The sequence below is a fragment of the Leptopilina heterotoma genome, unplaced genomic scaffold (genome assembly GCF_015476425.1).
Source record: "Leptopilina heterotoma isolate Lh14 unplaced genomic scaffold, ASM1547642v1 Lhet_197, whole genome shotgun sequence".
Taxonomy (NCBI): domain Eukaryota; kingdom Metazoa; phylum Arthropoda; class Insecta; order Hymenoptera; family Figitidae; genus Leptopilina; species Leptopilina heterotoma.
In genome coordinates this window covers 1142873-1164828 of record NW_025110913.1, presented here as the reverse complement: position 1 = coordinate 1164828, position 21956 = coordinate 1142873, and the positions used below count along the sequence as shown (strand labels likewise).

General features: G+C 24.2%; 1 protein-coding gene across 5 annotated transcripts in view; it reads left to right on the top strand.

The window, feature by feature from the left end:
- LOC122500993 (tyrosine-protein phosphatase Lar) overlaps positions 1–21956 on the top strand; it is a 450509-nt gene that overhangs the window by 274660 nt on the left and 153893 nt on the right. The window lies entirely within an intron of this gene.

Genomic DNA, 21956 nt, shown 5'->3' with positions numbered 1-21956 from the left:
GGAGCTAATAATTTTTTTGTCTAAGTTTTTTCAAAATTTATTTTTTTAATTTATTTTTATTTATTTTTTCCCCTCTTTTTCATTTCTGTTACATTTCTTTATTTTAATATCTTTTTATTTTTTTAATTTCATTTTAATTTCTTTTTAATTTCTTTTTATTTTCTTTCTCATTTCTTTTTAATATCTTTTCAATAAATGTAATAATAAAGAGAGTAATTTTCTAAAGAGAATTTTCACGAGAGTTCAGATTTTTTTTTTTTCATTATGAACAAAATTGCGAATTTTCGTATGAAAAAGAAAAGAAAAAAAAATGTTTAATATTAAGAAAAGAAATTTCCTTTATAATGAACTTGTAAAGTGAAGAATATTGCTGAGAATTGAGAAAAGGAAATAAATGAAAAATGCCTTTGTTTATCATAATAATCTACTAGACATTGTTGTTCTAAAGTTAATAAAAAATTGCGATTAAAATCAAACTAATTACTTAAAATTTGCCCATAAACGTAAATCAAGATAAAGGAGGAGGGCGGGAATAGGGGTGAGGCAAGGGATACACAGTCATTAGAATTCCCTGAAGGAGACTCTTACTCAGCCCTGGAGAGCGTCAGGGGAACTTTAATCTTTCGTGCACGACAAGTTAACCTTGCTTGAGGATACTTGTAGTGGCTATCTAATTTCTTAAGCACTGAATCTTATATATATATATATATATATATATATATATATACCTATACAAATTTATATAAGCTTTTCAAATAATATACACTATCCTTTTGTTATCTTTTCTCTTAACCACTTATCTTTCCCTTTTAACTGCGACAACGAGATGTGTCTAATCGAGCATCTCAATAATCTCCTCGAGATTTAAACACGAAAAGCCTTGAGATAGACGAGGTTTTGTAAATTTTATTTGATTTTAGATAACACTGCTTTCTATATAATTATATATACTGGAAAGGAAATTTAATTCAAATAATGCATTACTTCAATATTGCTTTCTTTTAGAAAAAAATAGCAAAATAAAGAAAATATAAGGGTGATTCTTCTGAAAGTGACATTTTTCCTGCCTTTATTAATTTTATAAAATATGTAGATAATTAAAAAGTAACTAATTAAGAAATTTAGAAAATTAATTTAAATAATAATTAAAAAATCTTTTTTTAATTATGAATTTCAATTTTCTTGTGTAAATTAAAATTTGAAAATATCAAGAAAATGTCGATTTCTAATTTTGAACAATTAATTGTAATTCTAATAATTAAAGGAAAATTGTGAATAAATTAAAATTTGAAAATTTTGAAGCTAAAGGATTCATTTCTAATTTTAAAGATTAATTAAAATTCTAGTAATTGAAAATAATTGGAGAATAAATTAAAGTTAAATTTCAAAGATTCAAATTATGATTGATTTCTACTCTTAATAATTAATTCTTCTAATTGTATTAATTAAAAGAAAATGTGATTAAAATTCAAATTTTTAAATTATAAATAAAATTTTATTTCTGATTTCAACAATTAATTAGAAATCAATGTAATTAATGTGCTGTGTGATTAAATCCGATTGATGGAAATAAGAAGGAGACTTTGAATAATTAAATAATAAACTTTAGGTCAGAAAAAAAAGATTTCTTCAAATTTTCATTTTTGTTTAATAAAATTTACGCAGGTGAAATAAGAAAGAATTTTCTTTCTCCTTTTTTTTTTGAAATGCAATTATTAATACAAATTTACATTTGGATTTATGAGTAGTGGTGTGGGAATTATTAAAACGAAAGAAAGAGCCACGCACATCCGTAGGGTCTCGTCGTAGTCGTGTCTCTTCGCCAGATTTGAAAATGGAAGCGAAGAAACGACGGGAAGTCGTTCAAAAGCGGAGATGGAGCTCGTAAAGGAACTGGTACTCGAATCTCAGTGCTGCTCTGCTTTTGTAAGAAATGAAAATTCATTCCTGTAAACGATTCAATTACCAAAGTCGAGTGTTGGTGAAATGATGAAATCTTCATGCCGGATCTAAAGTCGTGTTCATTTCCACTCAAATGAGCTCTCTGTTAAGTTAAACATCATCATCATCAGCATCGTCATCAATCCAATGGGAAATTACCATTGCCGAGACAATTGGATAAATATTTACATATCAATATATTCTAAAAACTTCGTGTCTGACTAAATGGGATTTCTACTACTTATATTTTAATTCAATTAATTTAAAAAAATTTGTTTGACTAAAACATAATTATACCACTGACTTAGATTTTCAACTGATATAAACACTTTGAGTTTGACTATAATTGACTCCTACTACTTATATTTCTTTTAAACTAGTTTAAAACAGTTCGTCTGACTAAAACTCCACTAAACTACTGATTTACATCTCCAATAATTATATATACTTCATGTCTGACTGAAAATGATTCATACTACTTATATTTTTATTCAACGACTTTAAATATTTTCGTCTGGCTAAAACATTATTGTACTACTGATTTAGATAATTCTTCATTATAACAGCTTTGAGTATTACTAATATCGATTCCTACAACTTACATTTCTTTTGAACTAGATTAAAACATTTCGTCTGACTAAAACTCCACTTTACTACTGACTTACGTCCCCAAGAATTAAATATTCTTCATGTCTGACTAAATGGGATTTTTACTACTTATATTTCAATTCAACGAATGTAAATAAATTCGTCTGACTAAAACACTATTAAACTACTGACATTGATTTCCCAAGATTATAAAAGCTTTGAGTCTGACTAAAATCGATTTTTACTACTAAGATTTCAATTTAACGAATGTAAATAAATTCGTCTGACTAAAACACTATTAAACCACTGACATTGATTTCCCAAGATTATAAAAGCTTTGAGTCTGACTAAAATCGATTTTTACTACTTATATTTCAATTCAAAGAATTTAAAACATTTTGTCTGACTAAAGAACTGTTATACTACTGATTTAAATATTTCAGGTTTGTCAAAACTTTCTGTCTGACTGAAATCAATTTCTACTACTTATTTTTTCAATTTGACGAATTAAAATAAATTTGTCTGACTAAAACATTATTATACCACTGACTTTGATTTTATATGATTATAAAAGTTTTAAGTTTGAGTTAAATTGATTCGTACTACTTATATTTGAATTGAACTAGCTTAAAACTTTTCGTCTGACTAAAACTCTACTTTACTACTGATTATATTTTAATATTATTTTAACATTTCTATTATGATTAGAGTTTAATAATATAAGCTTTGTTGCAATTTATTTGCAAAATTTGAATGAAATACGCATTTTGAAAAAAAATTGCAACAAAGCTTATTATTAGACTCTAATCATAAAACAAATGTTAAAATATTATTAAAATAAAAAACTTACAGAATTTCCTTGACTTTTCCCTGATTTCCGGACAAAATTTTGACTTTTTCCCTGACCCTAAAGAATATTCTGATTCATTCTAAAAATGATTAGATTCTCAAAAAAATGTGCTATTACATTTAATTACGTATTTTTTTAATTTTAAAATTATTCCAAAACACCAATAAATTCTTTTTTAAATAAATATTTAATCATTATTATTATTCCATAAGGAATTAAGATTTTTAAAAAATTTCAAATTCAAACCTTTATGAAATTCAACAAATTGTAAGAATATTATTATTTATTATAAAACATGAAGATATCGATCACTCCGAGTCGAAGACTCGGAGTTATTGACGTCTTCATGTTTTGTATTAGTTTAAATGACCATACAATTTTTCAAAAAAAAAATTAAATTATTTACAAAATTTTTAATAAAATCCTTTCCAAGAAATTAATTATTTTTAAAAAATTTTTGCAAGAATTCAATTACATTTCACAAATAATGAAATTCTTCGCTGAAATTCAAATATTTTCAAAATCTACTATTTTAATAAAATATCTTAAATGAATTCAATTTAATAAAAAATGTAATAAAACGCATTGCAAGAATTCAATTATTTTCATGAATAATACAGTTCTTTACAGAATTTCAATTATTTAAAAAAAAATTTAATAAAAATTCGTTGCAAGAATTCAACTATTTTCATATAAAGAATAAAATTCTTCACAGGACTTCAATTATTTAAAAAAAATGTAATAAAAAATTTTTTACAAGAATTCAATTATTTTCCTAAATAATAAAATTCTTGACAGGATTTCAATTATTTTTAATACAATTTTAAATGAATTTTTCGAGAAATGTAATTATTTTCAAAAATATCTAAAAAAAAAAATTTTTTTTTAACAATTTTTTAATTTTTGAAAAAATAATTTTTGGATTTTTTGAAGTAACTTTTTTCTATATTAAAATTTTTATTAATTCTTGTCAAAATTGCATTCCTGACATAAAAACGAATCGATTCATGTATATAAAGTATATATTTTATCAAAATTTATAGAATTAATAAATATTTTAAATTTTCACAAAAAATTGAAATTTTGTATTTTTTGACATTTTATCTTAACACTTTAAAATAATTATTCTAAAATAAAAAATTAAACAATTGGTATATATTATATTGAGGAAGCTTAATGATCATGAAATGAACAACTTGTTTTTTAAAATTCATGCTAGAATGCTTTTAATATTCAATTATTATGTAAAATTTTAACTGAAATGGATTTTTAAATCAATTATCATTAGAAAATTCTACGAAAATTCAATTATTTAAATACAAAAATAAATAATTTATTGAATAAATGAATTTTTTTCAAAATTGAATCCTCATAAAGAATTTTATCAACAAATTTTTAAATAATTGAATTTTTTCGACAAATTTTAATAATGTTTTTAAGAATAATTACATTTTTCGAGGAATTCGATTAAAAATTCTATGGAGAAGTTCCTTGGAATTTCCAGGGTGTACTTCCATGAAATTTTTCGACGTTGGTTTCAATTCAACAAATTTAAATTAATTCGTCTGACTTAAAAACATTATACCACTGACTTAGATTTTTCACAATTCTAAAAACTTTGAGTCTGACTATAAGCGATTTTTACTACTTGTGTTTCAATGGATCGAGTTAACCCCTTCACAGTCGAGTGAAAATAAAGTTTTTGTGCCATAAGTGTTCAAAAAAAATTTTTTTTTTTAAAATCATGATATTGTCATATTTTATGTTTTTGAGGTCACTGATTCAAAATCCGTGGTCGAAAAGTCAAAATTCAAAATGGCGGCTTCAAAATATCGAGCAAAAAAATTGAAAAGTTAACGAATTCGTTAATTTAAAAATTTTTTTTTGTCGCCTTTTTAAAGTTGCAATTTTAAATTTTGAATTTTTGACCACGGATTTGAAATCAGCGACCTCGAAAACCCCCGAGTAGGCATTTTAAGGCATTTTAAAAAAAATTCGTAAACTTAAAAATTTTTTTGGGCGCCATTTTGAAGCCGCCATTTTGAATTTTGAATTTTCGACAACGGATTTGGATTCAGCGACCTCGAAAACCCCCGAGTAAGGATTTTTAGCCAGATTCGTTAACATTTAAATGTCTTTTTTTCCGATGGCCCTATAGAGCCCATGGACATACAGGGCTCGACATTTTTATGGCTCTATAGAGCCCACTGACAGTGAAGGGGTTAATTAATTACTACTCGTAATTAATAGACGTAAAATCATTTTCTGAGAAGGTAAGAACCAAACGATAAGTTTTAACAAACAAATTTGCATTTCCACATTGAGATTAATTGAAAATTTGCCTAAATCTAAAATTTGCATTACAAAAATGATTTCTATACAAATATAAAAGAAAATATTCTTAAAAGACAATAAGTCTTTTATAAAAATATTTTTTTTTATATAATTGTCTTATTAATAATATTCCTATATATGAATATTATTAATAAATGGTTTTGAGTGTAATAATGATAAATACGAAATTTGTATGTTTCCCCTGTGTTATGTCACTCTCTCGGTCAATAAATATATGAGGTCAATGAAACGTTAATGGAGAATGTTTTGAAAAGTTATTTATGTGATTCTAAATATGTTTGTCCGCAGAATGGAAAATTATATTACATTATCTACGACGAATTTCCAGTCTGTCACCCATTGCACAATTTCGAACAGATCGACCAAACTGACTCCCCCCTCCCCTTTCTCCCCCCTCTCTCTCTTTCCTAGAACCTCGTAAACATGTGGTGGATGGTATTAGCATAAATTGCAATGCCATTAGCACCCAGATTCGCTGGGTAACAGTATATCCATGCTTTTTTTTTTGTTCACATTTCACGCAGTTAAAGCTTTTTTTGCACTTCACAAATCCCGTAATGGCCGTTTGAACACGGAAGTTGTTATCAATTTATGAGAAAAGCTGTTACGAGTTCAACACACGGCAATTTCCAAAATTCATCAGAATAGAGGTGTTTTCAAAAGCCTTGTTATAAATTATAAATATTTTCCATTTTTATGAAATCGATTTTATAAATTTAATTTCAATAATTCTCTTTTAAAGTTGATTTTACAATTTTTTTTTTCGTTTTTTCAATTTTTAGAAAATATTTCCTAATTTTCCATTCAACTATTTTGTTTCATTTCCTATTTGTAAATATTTTCTACTTTTTAATTTATTATAAATAATTAAATCCCATTGAGAGAATTAAAAAAAAAAGTTAAATGGAAATTGAAATAACAAAATTCCAACTCTTGTATTGATTAAAATGAAATTGAATGTAGAGTAATTATAATAGATTAAAAATTATTATAATTTTCATATACACAATACCATTTGTATATTTAATTTGTTTAGACAGTCGTGTTTTGTTTGTTTCATGAAATAACATTTGAAATTCATCAACACGATTATTGTAGATATACACATCACGATTTTCACATTTTGACGAAATTAATTAATTATATGGGAATTAATAATATATTTATTCGAAACATTTCATACATTTTGTAATTTAATTTTATTACAATAACAAAAAGCCACATGTGAAGGAAATGTTTATTGTCATTATTCCTACTCGTCCCACGAAAAATGCAAAATCCGTCACACAATTGAACTTGTGAATTATTTCAATTAAAAATTAAAGTTTCACATTGTAAAAACATTTTTTAGTTATAATCGAAAAGAGATAATCCCCTTTTGAAAATTTTCTCTCATGGTTCGATAATATTCATCCAGTCAGACATTTTCATTTGAAACTTCATTGTGGATTAGAGTAAAATTTCTTGTTTGCAAAATTTATAATTAATCTATTAATTAGTAATTTTTTAAGTAGACAAAAGGTAGTAATTTATAAATAGTAAGGGTTCTTTTATCAAAAATTCTGTTTTTAGAATTTTTGGTCCGACTAAACGCGATTTTTACCACTTATATTTGAATTGAACGAATTTAAATAATTTTGTCTCACTAAAACTGTATTTTACTACTAATTTAGATTTTCCAGGATTCTAAAATCTTCGTGTCTGACTAAAATCGATTCCTTCTACTTATATTTGATTTGAACGTTTTTAAAACCTACATTGTCTGACTAAAACTCTATTATACTACTAATATGGGTCTGAAAAGATTATAGAAACTTTGTGTCTAACTGAAAACGATTCTCACTACTTATATATTTTAATGCATTGAATATAAATATTTTTGTCTGACTAAAACTGTATTATACTACTGACAAGTATTTACAAACCCCAGGAAAATTAATTCCGGTTTTCTAAAAAATTTTCTGTCTGACTTAAAACGATTCCTACTACTTATAGTTCAAAGGTTTTCGTAATTTAAATTATTTTATTTGATTAAAGCATTAGGGTATTTATCTACTAATGCAGATTTTACAAAATTGAAAATTGTCTGACTAAAAACTTTGTTATCTACTTAAACTTCAATTATCTATATTTAAATTATTTTTAAAATTATTTCGTCTTTTTGAAAACTATTCTGTCATTATGAATAGATTTCTGGATAAGAAATTTATAATTATAATTAATTAATAATTTTTTTCTTCGGTATTAAAAATTCCAAATTTCATAAAAGTGGAGAATATTTTCAGCTTTTAGTAAAAAAAAAATAATGAATTAAAAATTTAAGAAAAAAAAAATGTAAATTTTAAAGGATTTTAAATATTTAGAAACAACGTCTACTTTAACATTATATCAAGAACATGACCAAAATTGAAAACTTGATTTCTGATAGACTGTAACCGATATTATCGGAAATGCTGTCAATTAAGCCAAACTTGATAGACTAACTCTATTAGAATTACGATACTATAAGCAAGCTCAAGTTACCAATAACTAACTTAATAAGAAACCTTGATAGTTCTTATGAGGTAATGAGAGTGTATCAATAGGCGTTCCTATCTCTGTAGACGCTAATGATTCACAAAGTAAAATCTAAAGACTGGCTTTTCAAAATATATATACATATATATATAGACTATGTTGGTGTATGTATATAGATCTAAAATTCAAGAGAGTTGGAAGGATGAACCCATCTCGTTTAGGTCGTGGTTCAGATGCTGTGTTGGGCTACTTAATATGACCGATAGAAGCCTCTAAAGCCTATCAAAGTATACCCTCGAATAGCTCTTTCCCCAGCTGCGCAGACTGTCATCTTGTTAGTATATAGAGAGAGGGCAGCCTGTAATTTCGGTTTCTGGCTAGATAACTCATCTAAATTCTGACAAGTTACACATAAACGGACCTTTGTGCAAAACACTCCAATTTCTCTGTTGACCAATATAAATATATATATATATATATATATATACATCCTCAGTCATATTTTGAAATTCTAAATAAATCATTATTTTTTAGATAAAAAGTTATTTTTCTTATTATTTATTTATTATTGTTATCACAGTAAAACGTGAGGTGTTAAAATAACGCTAGAAAGGATTAAAATAATCTATTTTGGTGTTATTTTTAACCATGAATGAAATTTTACTTTAAATAAAACACCAAAGTCAACGATTTGTAAAAAATCAAAGAATTTAGCTACTCCAGGGAGAATAGTAAGTTAGTAAGTTAGTTACTAACTTATAGTTATACTAACTTACTATCTGACTTAGTAACATAATTACTAAATTCAATTGTGTTTAAAAATTATAAAAATTTTCGTCAAAATTTCAATTCTCTTTATAAATAATAAAATTCTTCTCCGATATTTAATTATTTTACAAAATTTTAATCAAATTCTTGTCAAAATTTCAATTATTTTCAAAAGTTTTTTAAAATTAAATGATTTTCAATATCTACTATTTCAATAAAATTTTCCAAAAGAATTCCATTATTAAAAGAAATTTAAAATAAAATTCTACGCAAACATTTAATTATTTTCATAAATAATAAAAATTTTTACAGGAATTTAATTATTTACAAATTTTTTTTATAAATTTCTTCGCAATAATTCAATTATTTTCATAAATAATTAAATTCATTGCAGACTTTCAATTATTTTTATAAATAATAAAATTCTTTTAGGAATTCAATTATTTTCATAAATAATAAAACTCATTGCAGAATTTCAATTATTTTTAGCGTAATTTTAATCGAATTCCTCGCAAAATGTAATTATTCTTAAAAAATTTTATTAAAATTCCTTCAAAGAATTTAATGATTTAAAAAATTTGTTGACAACATTTTTTATGAGAATTTAATTTCAAGAAACATGAAATTAATAAATTATTTATTTTTGTATTTAAATAATTAAATTCTCGTAGAATTTACTAATAAAAATGATTTTAAAAATAAATTTCAGTTAAAATTTTAGATTTTAATTAAATATTAAAATCATTATAACGTGGATTTTTATAAATAATTAAATTTTGAAAAAGTTTCAAACTAAAATCATTGAAATTCTTAATTTTTCATATTTTTGACAAACAATTCTGTAGAATTAATTCTTTTTAAAAGTTTAATAGGATTTTTATTAAAATTATTTCAAGTTTTTATTTTTCAATATAATATTTAATTGCAGAATTTCCGAATAATTGAAATTTTCTAAATTTGAATTGTAAACGAATGAATTTGAAAATTCTCATAAAACTCATCGCAGCGTTTCAATTATTTTTCATACAATTAAAATTTAATTGCTTGAAAAAAGTAATTATATTCACTCAAATTTTAATAAAATTCGACAAAAAGAATTCAGTTATTTAAAAATTTGTTACTAAAATTGTCTATGAGAATTGAATTTTGAGAAACATTTAATTATTCAATAAATTATTTACTTTTGCATTAAAATAATAAAATTCTTGTAGAATTTTCTAATAAAAATTGATTTTCATTTCATAAGAATGAATTTCAGTTAAAATTTTAGATTATAATTGAATATTAAAAGCAATATAGCGTGAATTTTTAGAAATAATTGAATTTAAAATTTTTTTTTTTTGAAAAAGTTTAATTGAATTTTCTTTTATATTATTTGAAGTTTTTATTTTCTAATATGCATTTAATTAAAGAATTTAGGAATAATTGAAATTTCGTGAAATTGAATATTGTAAACAAATGGATTTGAAAATTGCCAAAGAACTTTTTCGAAAATTATTAAAAATCATAGATATAAAGTAAAATTGTAGTTTAAAAATTTTTGAAAATAATAATTGAATTGAAATAATGAAAATAATTTTGAAGATAATTAATAATTTATATATATTAATTAATTTAATTAATAATTTTGAATACTACTGATTTAGATATTAGATTATTATTAGATATTCAAATTATTCAGATTTCCTACAATTTCAAAAGCTGTCTGACTAAAATCGATTTCTTCTACTTATATTTCAATTGAACGAATTTAAATTGTTTCGTCTGACTAAAACTTTAATATACTACTGGCTAAGATCTCCAAGAGAAAAAGTAATAAATAAAGAATATAAATAACTATTTGTTTCTAACTATTGTTATTTAATTATTGTAGACCAAAGAACGAATATTCAATAATGTAAAAAATTACCAGAAACTCTTAAAAACTTCCCAAAGTTGAATATATTAAAAGAATGAAAACCAATTTTTCACATTCTTTCAAAGTCAATGACAGATTTTACTTTTTTCTTCGCCTCTTCTCCTTCTTAAAAAGGAAAATATTTTTAAAAAGACACAATATTGTAACTTAATATTTTACGGAAGAAAAGTTTTATTAGAAAGTTTTTTGTTATTGTTGTTGGTTGTAGGTTTTTTTTCCTTCCTTCTCTTTTTTTTGTTACATTGTTCGTTATCCAAAGTTTTTCTATTCACGCGAGTGTCACTAGTAAAAGAATTTCCCAATACTTTTTATTGATCAGAACAGCTCGGGACTAACTGCACTCTCTTTCTTTCTCTCTCCCCTCCTATTCGTATCAAGTTTATACCGTGAAAAAATTCCAACGACATTTTTCTTCGCGGCACAACCGGTTAAAGCTGTAATCCTTCCGGGAACCTAACACTTTTTCATTGAAGCGCGAATGTTGCAATGGATCGATACAAAGGTATTGCCACTCAGGAATGTAATGCGCTCGAGGCAAATGTGCTTGACCCAGAAGAGCCTTCGAGAATAGCTTGTAATGTACTTCTAAAATTGTAGGGGAAAATGAGGCAGAAAAAGAATGGAGAGGAAAACAAAAAATTTTTTTTTATGTTTACCATACATTTTAGTGATAAGGGAAAATTGTTTTTTTTTTTTGCAAAAAAAATTCTGTCACTTTTGATTAGATTAAAAATTTGATAATTTAGGAATTAGAAAAGGCAAAAGTAGGTCTGACTAAGCGATTAACTTTTACTACTTAAATCTAAATCAAAAAATTTTAAAAAATATTCTGTCCGACTAAAAACGATCTTTACTACTTATATTTCAGTTGAACGAATTATGTCTGACTAAAACATTGCCATACTACTTATTTAGATTTTTAAAGATTGCAGAAGCTTTGAGTCTGACTAAAATCGATTATCTGCTACTTATATTTTAATTTAACGAATGTAAATAAATAATCAAACAAATTTTTCCCTTCGACTAAAATTAACGTTCGTCATTTATAATTCAAGTCTTAATTCTTATGTCTGACTTAAACTATCTTTAACTACTAGATCAATAATTAGACGACTTGAGACAATATCTGACAGCAACTATTTTTATAAATTTTTCTTTTTAGAAACTTTCATAATATTTTAAAATAGAAAAATTCTATTATTTCGTACGACTAAAAATGTCCATTACAACTGTTACAAAAAAAAATTAAAAATATCTTTAGTCTGTTCAAACTGAGTTTTTTACTACTTGTCTATATGTCAGTAAAAATTACTCCGATTGGAAATGGTATTTTAAAATTCCATCAAATTTCGGACATGTGTCTGACTTTGACTGTCATTTACCACTGATTTCCTATAATTAGAGGGTAACAAAATCCATCGTAAGAATAAAATTAGTCAAAGGAGGATTTTGGAATTAAATTGAAGAGAAAGAGGAGGAAAAATGATAGAAAAAGAGAGGAAGAGAAAGGGAAAGAGAAAGAGAATGAGAAGGAAGACGAGGAAGAGAAACAGTTTGACAAATAGAATGAGAAGAAGAAAGAGAATTTTGACATATTCGTAAATTTATGGAAAATGAGTGATTGAAGGTTCCACTCAAAATTCACTTGGCAGTTTGGGGAATTTCTAGTTGACGATGGAAGCAGATAATTATATTCGATTAGAATTATCCTCGCGGTCGAATCCTTTGTCCCCTGGTGAATCTTGGGATAGGAAGGTTGGATCACTTAATGCTTCAGCATCCTCGACTCCAGAATCTCATTCCTCTCGTTTCACGAACCAACCCCTAATCTAAATCACGACCATACCATGTCTTCTCTCTCTTACTCTCTCGCTCTCTCTCTTTCTCTTTCCCTTGTATGCGAGTGCAGCCACTATAAATTGGTTGATTATAATCCAGAGAAGACGAGAACCATGCCCGAACGCTCGACTCAACTTTAATTGAAGGCGTCTATGACTTCTAATTAGCCTTCTGCCTTCTTATTATTCAACATCAGAAAGTTACGAATTTTTCTCTCATTCTCTGGTCCCGCCATGTTCGATTAATTCCATTACGTTTAACTGACTAACAAATAAGACAATTATCATTTTACCAAGTTTATAACTTTTGCCTTTTTTTCTCTCTTTATATTTTTAATTAAATCAAATTTGCATTTTTTTCTTCATTTTCGCCTTTCTTTTTCATTTATTATTTATTTATAGAAACGAAAAACTTATGATTAATTAAAAAGCATATAGTTTATAAAATGTACTTTATTTTTACATAAGAAATAATTATTTTAAAATTATAATTTTAAATCTTCTGAAGCTTACTTATTTCTGAAAATAATAACTGCCATTCCTCTAAAATTCAATTATTTTCTAGAATTTTTAACAAAAATTTCTCGTTTACTTTATCATTGCTATTAATTAATAATAGACAAAAAAAAAGATTAATTTAAAAATTGTAATTGTTCTTTTACTCAAAATACATTTTATTCAGTTTCGTGTCTCACTAAAAGCGATTTTTACTACTTATATTTCAATTGAACGAATTCAAATCGTTTCGTCTGACTAAAACTCTAATATACTACTGGCCTAGATTTTTCAGGATTCTTAAAACTTCGCGTCTGACTAAAAGCAAATTTTACTACTTATATTTCAATTGAATAATTTTAAATCGTTTCGTCTGACTAAAACTTTAATATACTACTGAATTAACCAAAATTATTTTCTAAGTGAATTATTTTTATCAATTTAAAAAGTTTTTCGTGAATTAAATTATTAACTAATTATTTTAAAAAAATAAAGTTCGTTGATGTGAAAATAAATAAAAACAAGATATTAATTAAAATAAATCTTTTTCAAACTTTAGAATACTTTTGAATAGTTTGAATAATTATATTTGCTTTGAAAAAAGCAAAAAAAAAAAAAAGAAAGAAAAAAAAGGAAAAAAAAACTAACGATGTATTTTCAAATGTTTTTCATGCTCTTTCACTTTTAACGATGACTTATCCTATCATTTAACGCAGAACATGTTTATATTCCGATATATATGTTATAAATGGAAAAAAAAATTCTCTTTTCAAGTTGAAAAATAAAAGAGAGGAAAAAAAAGTGAATAGTGCATTGATTCGTTGTTTGCCACGCGCGCGTAAAGTGAATACATCTAGCACTTGTATACAATTGTCTACAAAATGGTTGCCACTGTAAATTCCCATCAAGTTTTTTATTGAATGTTCAAGTTCTCGAGGTACTATCAATTATACTTTTCAGCCGTGAAACATTATATAGGTCATGAAATCTATTCACACTACTCGTTAGAATGGAATTAATTTTTCCATTGAGACTTTATCAAGATTAGCCTCATATTCTCAGCGAAATAATGGCAAAAGCTCTCTCAATGGATTTTATTATATGGCTTTAAAATTTTGTATAATCATTCTTTAGGGAATTACATTTCATCATTTTGGAAAATTTACGTTTCATAGAATATAATATGTTTTTGCGCTAAAGTCCCTTGAAATATTTTACTAAATGTTTTTTGGCAAAAAACTTTAGGAAAACTTGGAATGTTTTTAAAAAGTTTCTAAATATTAGAAAATGTTTTTAAAAATTTTTAAATTGTCGACTATTTTGAAAACACATATAATCAGTAGTAAAAGACAATTTTTGTCCGGCAAGTGGATTATATTTGAAAACATATTTGAATATTGAATATGAGTTAAAATAAGTAGTAGAAGTCAATTACAGTCAGACAAGTAGATTAACTGTTCGTCTGTATTAATATTTAAGTTTTCATCAGTAGTAGAAAGAAATTTTAGTCAGACAAGAGGATTAAAATTCACACAGTAAATCGTGAGATATTAAAAAGTGTTGCAGATTAAATTAACATCAAAAAAGATTAAAATAATCCATTTTGGTGTTATTTTTTACAATGAATGAAATTTTAGTTCATTAAATTTTTATATAACTATAAAGAATATTATACTTCTTCAAAATTATTTTCATTATTTCAATTCAATTATTATTTTCAAAAATTTTTAAACTACAATTTTACTTTATATCTATTATTTTTAATAATTTTCGAAAAAGTTCTTTGGCAATTTTCAAATCCATTTGCTTACAATATTCAATTTCACGAAATTTCAATTATTCCGAAATTCTTTAATTAAATGCATATTAGAAAATAAAAACTTCAAATAATATAAAAGAAAATTCAATTAAACTTTTACAAAAAAATTAATTTCAAAATTCAATTATTTCTAAAAATTCACGCTATATTGCTTTTAATATTCAATTATAATCTAAAATATTAACTGAAATTCATTTTTATGAAATGAAAATCAATTTTTATTAGAAAATTCTACGAGAATTTAATTATTTAAATGCAAAAGTAAATAATTTATTAAATAATTGAATATATCTCAAAATTCAATTCTCAAAAAAAATTTTAGTAACAAATTTTTAAATAATTGAATTCTTTTGTCGAATTTTATTAAAACTTGCATGAACATAATTACTTTTTTCAAGGAATTCAATTTTAATTGTATGAAAAATAATTGAAACGCTGCGATAAGTTTTATTATTAGTAAAAATAATTGAATCCTTAAGAAGAATTTTATTACTCTTAAAAATAATTCAATTTCTGCAATAATTTGTAACTTCTTTAAAATTAAATTTTTTTCTAGTGTTTTTAACTAAAATTCTTCAATAAATCCATTTTTTTAAATAATTTTTTAAAAAGTTCTTTGAGAATTTTCGAATTTATTCGTTTATAATTTAATTTTACAAAATTTCATTTATTCGGAAATGCTGCAATTTAATATATATTGAAAAATAAAAACTTGAAATAATTTCAATAAAAATCCTATTGAACTATCAAAAAGAATTAATTCTACAGAATTGTTTGTCAAAAATATAAAAAACTAAGAATATCAATGATTTTAATTTGAAACTTTTTTAAAATTTAATTATTTTTAAAAATCCACGTTAAAATGCTTTTAATCTTTAATTATAATCTAAAATTTTAACTGAAATTCATTTTTAAAACCATTTTTATTAGTAAATTCTACGAGAATTCAATTATTTAAGTACAAAAATAAATAATTTATTAATTTCATGTTTCTTGAAATTAAATTCTCATAAAAAATGTTGTCAACAAATTTTTTAAATCATTAAATTCTTTGGACAAATTTTAATAAAATTTTTAAGAATAATTACATTTTTCGAGGAATTCGATTAAAATTGCATTAAAAATAATTGAAATTCTGCAATGAACCTGATAATTTATGAAAATAATTGAATTATTGCGAAGAAATTTATAAAAAAATTTGTAAATAATTAAATTCCTGTAAAAATTTTTATTATTTATGAAAATAATTGAATGTTTGCGTAGAATTTTATTGAAATTTTTTTTAATAATGGAATTCTTTTGGAAAATTCTATTGAAATAGTAGATATTGAAAATCATTGAATTTTAGAAAACTTTTGAAAATAATTGAAATTTTGACAAGAATTTGATTAAAATTTTGTAAAATAATTTTATATCAGAGAAGAATTTTATTATTTATAAAGAGAATTGAAATTTTGACGAGAATTTTTTTAAATTCTTGAACACAATTGAATTTAGTAACTATGTTAGTAAGTTACTTAGTAAGTTAGTTACCAAGTTAGTAACTTACTTACTAACTTACTATTCTCTCTGGAGAAGATAAATTCGTTGGATTTTTACAAATCGTTGACTTTAGTGTTTTATGTAAAGTAAAATTTTATTCATAATTAAAAATAACACGAAAATAAATTAATTTAATTCTTTCTGATGTTAATTTAATCCTAGAGCGATTAATCTGTTGCAGATTATTTTAATCCATTTTGGTGTTATTTTAACACTTCACGTTTTACTGTGTTTGATTACATTTTCATGAGTAATAATTAGTAGTAAATTATATTTTTAGTCAGACCAGATGATTAAATGTCTGATTATTATGAAGTCAGCTAAATTCAGTGGCAAAGGAAATTTTTAGTCAGACATGTATATACAATTTGGAATTATTTTATCAGTAGTAACAGACAATTTTTCTTTAGGCAAGTAATTGAAATCTCTGATTATTTTCAGAGAAGTTAGAAATATTAAAAAGACTATTTTCTGATATCAGTTATAATCAGTAGTAGTAGACAATTTAAGTCAGGCAAGGGAATTAAATTTTTAATTAAACTAATATAAAAATTAACTCAGTAGGTAGTATGAGAAAATTTTAAGTCAGACAAATAGATTAAGTATTTAAATATTTCGCTATCAGGAGAAATCAGTGGTAAAAAATAACTGTAGTCAGGCAAGTGGATTACATTAAACAAAATTTCCCTTTTCCTCACCTTTTTTTCACGAAAGAAAAAAATCAATGTTTAAAAACTTAAAGGCGGCGTAACATTTTTATTTTTTCTCCCGCGGATAAAGAATATTTTTCTATAATTTAAAAAGCAGGAAAAGTAAGCACGGTATAACACCGAGAATGTCTATCTGCATGCTTGATTCTTAAGACCCTGGGTAGTTCTCCAGCAATTATACTAATGGGGAATAGAGGTGACGCGCTGAAAAAAAAACTCACGACTAAAAAGTGAGCAGCGTTACAAGCGAGAAAGACGAGTAAGAGAGAAAAAAATAGAGAGAGAGAGAGAGAAGGCTTGGTTAGAGAAAAAGCCATGTTGGAGAAGAAGCTCTTGGAAGGAGAGAGATAGAGCGAAAGAGAGAAAGTAACTGCCAAAGAGTAAGTGACTGAGAGAGAGTGAGAGGGAAAGGGAGAGAGATTATATACGACGAGGCTGGTGAATTTGACAGGAAAGGTTGGGTTTTAGTTAGGCAACTTAGCTCGATGATGGTAGTGCGCGAGTACTGCCGAAAATAAGAAGAGGAGCATTAATGAATGAAGCCGCATTGAGCTGAAGAAGAGAGCAAAAAAAAAGAAAAAGAAGGGGAGGCTTGAAAGTAGAAAAAAAGGAAAAAATTAAAAAAAAGGATAGCGATAGTGGAACGAGGGAAAAGATTCAAACCGACTGCCAAAGAATATGGCGCAGAACCACCCTAATGAAAAGTATACTTAGCCGCTACTTTGATCTCGCTTGAAAAACATTGCGTCCAAGGAAGAACATTCCTTCAGTTTTCTGGCATAGACCACTCACACTGTCTCGACCAATCTTAAATAAAACAACCATGCTAGTCATTTGATTGCAATTACATTTTTTATCCCCTTTTTATGCTCCCTTCTTTTAATCCTCTCATCGTTACACTTAAAATGATTACATTTTTATTGATTTCAATTTTCAACTTTCATCAATCGTATAGTAATAATCAATTTTCTTATTTCTATATGACTCCCCCACGCTTACTCTCTCTTTTTTGTATGTATCAAAAGATATTACAATCTTCACGAAGACCCTTCATTTTTTAGTATAGGATTTTATTCTGATTTATGCAGAGACTTTTTTATCAGAAAAAAATTATTGTGTATTATTGTTAGAGATGAGATTTTTTTTTAATTTTACTTTTTTATATTTTACGAATTTTCTTTGTAGGGCAGATGCGAAAAAATTTATAAAAGAAAACAGTAGAAATGGTTTTTTTAGAATTTATCTTAAGACTTGGTATTGAAGGAATTGTATTCCTTTGCATGAAATCTATAGAAAAATTATGTCTTGCTAAAATGGACTTTACTACTTGTAAATAAAAAGCATACAAATTATGCTGTCTGACTTCAACCGTCTTCCACTACTGACTAAAGTATTTAATGATTATTAAAACTTTATGTCTGACTAAAATCAATTTCTACTACTTATATTTCAATTAAACGAATTTAAATCCTTTTGGCTTACTAAAACTTTATTGTACTTCTGATTTAGATTTTCGAAGATTATAAAGGTTTTGAGTCTGACTATAGCCGATTCTAACTACTTGTGTTTCAATGGATCGAATTTTCTTAATTTTGTCTGACTTAAATTCTCTTGTACCACTAATTTAGAAACTAGATTATTATTAGATATTCGAATTATTCAGATCATCGAACATTTTTAAAAAGCTTTGTGTCTGACTAAAATCGATTCCTTCTACTTATATTTCATTTAAACGAGTTTAAAACATTTTGTCTGACTAAAACACTATTCTACTACTGATATAGATATCCAAGGTTCAGATAAACTTTGTGTCTGACTGAAAACGTTTTTTACTACTTATGTTTCAATAAATCTAAAGTCAATCATTTCGTCTAACTCAATCTCAAATCTTCTAAAATTTTAATTTTTTGAAATTAATGTTAATTTTCTTTAACTTTAACGCTTCATGTCTGGCTAAAGTCGATTTCTACTACTTATAATTCAATTCAACGAGTGAAAATCCATTTAATATAAAATTAAACTTAAGACTAATTAAATTAGATTAAATTCTACAATTTTTTGTATGACTACCCAGCTGAAAAAGTTCTGTAGAATTTCACTAGAATCATTTTATAGAATAATTCTATATGAATTTTAGTGAATATTCTATATAGAATTTCACTAGAACTAGATACGTATATTTGAATCAAGTCCGTAAAAGTCGGTTTTTTAAAAAAAGGTCCGTAATTTGATTAAAAAAGGACAAAAAGTCCCTAAACCGTACGATATAATATGGAAAATTTTAGAGAAATTACAAATGATTGGAAAATTCAATTATTTTCAAAACTAATAAAATTCTTAACAGAAATTTAATTATTTAAAATTTTTTTTTTAAATTCTCGTCAAAATTTCAATTATCTTTAAAATTAATAAAATTCTTCACTGAAATTCAATTCTTTTCAAAAATTTTAATAAAATTCTTGGCAAAATTTCAATTATTTTCAAAAATATGACTCAAATTGATGATTTTCAATATCTATTATTATTTTCATAAAATAATAAAAATTACACAAGAAATTCAATTATTTACAAATTTTTTATTAATTTCTTCGCAATATAATTAAATTATTTTTCTAAATAATAACATTTTTACAGGAATTCAATTATTTTTCTAAATAATAAAATTCTTTTTAGAAATTTAACTATTTTCATAAATAATAAAACTCATCGCAGAATTTCAATTATTTTTAATCAAATTTTAATCAAATTCCTCGATAAATGTAATTATTATTTTCAAATTTTATTAAAATTCGTCAAACGAATTCAATTATTTAAAAATTTTTTGATAAATTTCTTTATGAGAAATCAATTTTAAGAAACATTCAAATATACAATAAATTTTTTTTTGTATTTAAATTATTGAATTCTAGTAGAATTTTATAATAAAAATTGATTTGAAAATAGATTTCAGTTAAAAACAAATGAATTTAGTTTTAACTCTAAAAAAAATTTAATTTTGAAAAAGTTACAAATTATTGCAGAAATTAAATTGTTTTCAAGTGTAATAAAATCCTTTGCAGAAATTTAATTATGTTAAAAAATAGTAAAATTCTTCTTAGGAATTCAATTATTTTCATAAATAATAAAATTCAATGCATAATTTAAATTATTTTTAATACAATTTTAATCGGATTTCTCGGAAAATGTAATTATTCTTGAAAATTTGATTAAAAATCATTGAAAGAATTCAATTTTTTAAAAATATGTTAGTAAAATTCTTTATGAGAATTTTGAATTTTAAGAAACATTTTAATTGTTCAATAAATTATTTATTTTTGTATTTAAATAATTGAATTCTAGTAGAATTTTTTAATAAAAATTGATTTAAAAATGAATTTCAGTTAAAATTTTAGATAATAATTGAATATTAATATCAATGTAGCGTGAATTTTTAGAAATAATTGAATTTTAAAATTAATTTTTTTTTTAAACGTGTAATTCAATTTTTTTATATTATCTGAAGTTTTTATTTTCTACTATATATTTAATTGAAGAATTTACGAATAATTGAAATTTTATAAAATTGAATATTGTAAATAAATAGATTTTGAAAATTGTAGAACAACTTTTTTGAAAATTAATTGATTTAAAGAAAATTTTTAGTGAAATATTCTTAAAAATAATAATTGAATTGAAATGATGAAAATAATTTTGAAGCAGTGCAATATTCTTATAGTATAAAATAATAATTTTATCAATTTGTTACTAAGTTAAATGAATTATATATATATATATCCTTATTAATAAAATCAGACTTTTGTCTGTACATTGCATAGAATTCAAAATTTCTATTATATTCCTTCTTTTTACACTCTAAGGAATGCGAAAATACTATTAAGAAAATTATGTGTGTATGTGTATATGTGTGTATGTGTGTATGTGTGTATGTGTGTATGTATGTCCGCAAATTTTCGACCGCGTATCACGGAAAAACGGTTTGATCGTTTGAAGTGAAACTTGGCAGTCTTTTAGGCATTAGCCTAACTTAAAATCCTAGCGATAGTAGATTAAAAAATATTAATATGGACGAAAGTTATGCCATTTTTTCAAAAATTCGAAAATTCGAAATTTTTAGTTTTTTCATATACTTTAGTGAATTGTACTTAAACTTGGTACAGGGTTAATTTTAGTGTTTTTTATGAAGATTTAATCGTCAGAATAATAAAATTTTGAATAACAAATAAAAAGTGTTAGATTTAAATATTGAAAAATTAAAAAGTTTAAAAATTGAAATTTTTTTGTAATTAATTTTTATACGGTTGTATTTCTTAGGTCAACAATAAAAATTTGTTGTTGAAATCATAAGTTTACTTTCTTAAAAGAATTCTATTAGGTCAGAATATTAACAATATCCATATAATTAATATGAGACTTTTGTCAGTATGTTGCACAGAATTCAAAATTGCTATTATATTTTATTAATTAATGATCAAAAAATGAAAAACTCAAATTTCATTCTGATGACTAAATTGTAATAAAAAATACTAAAATTAACCCTGTATAAAATTTAAGTAAAATTAATGACAATAATTATTTCAAAAGATAAATTTTGAATTTTAAAAATTTTGAAAATATA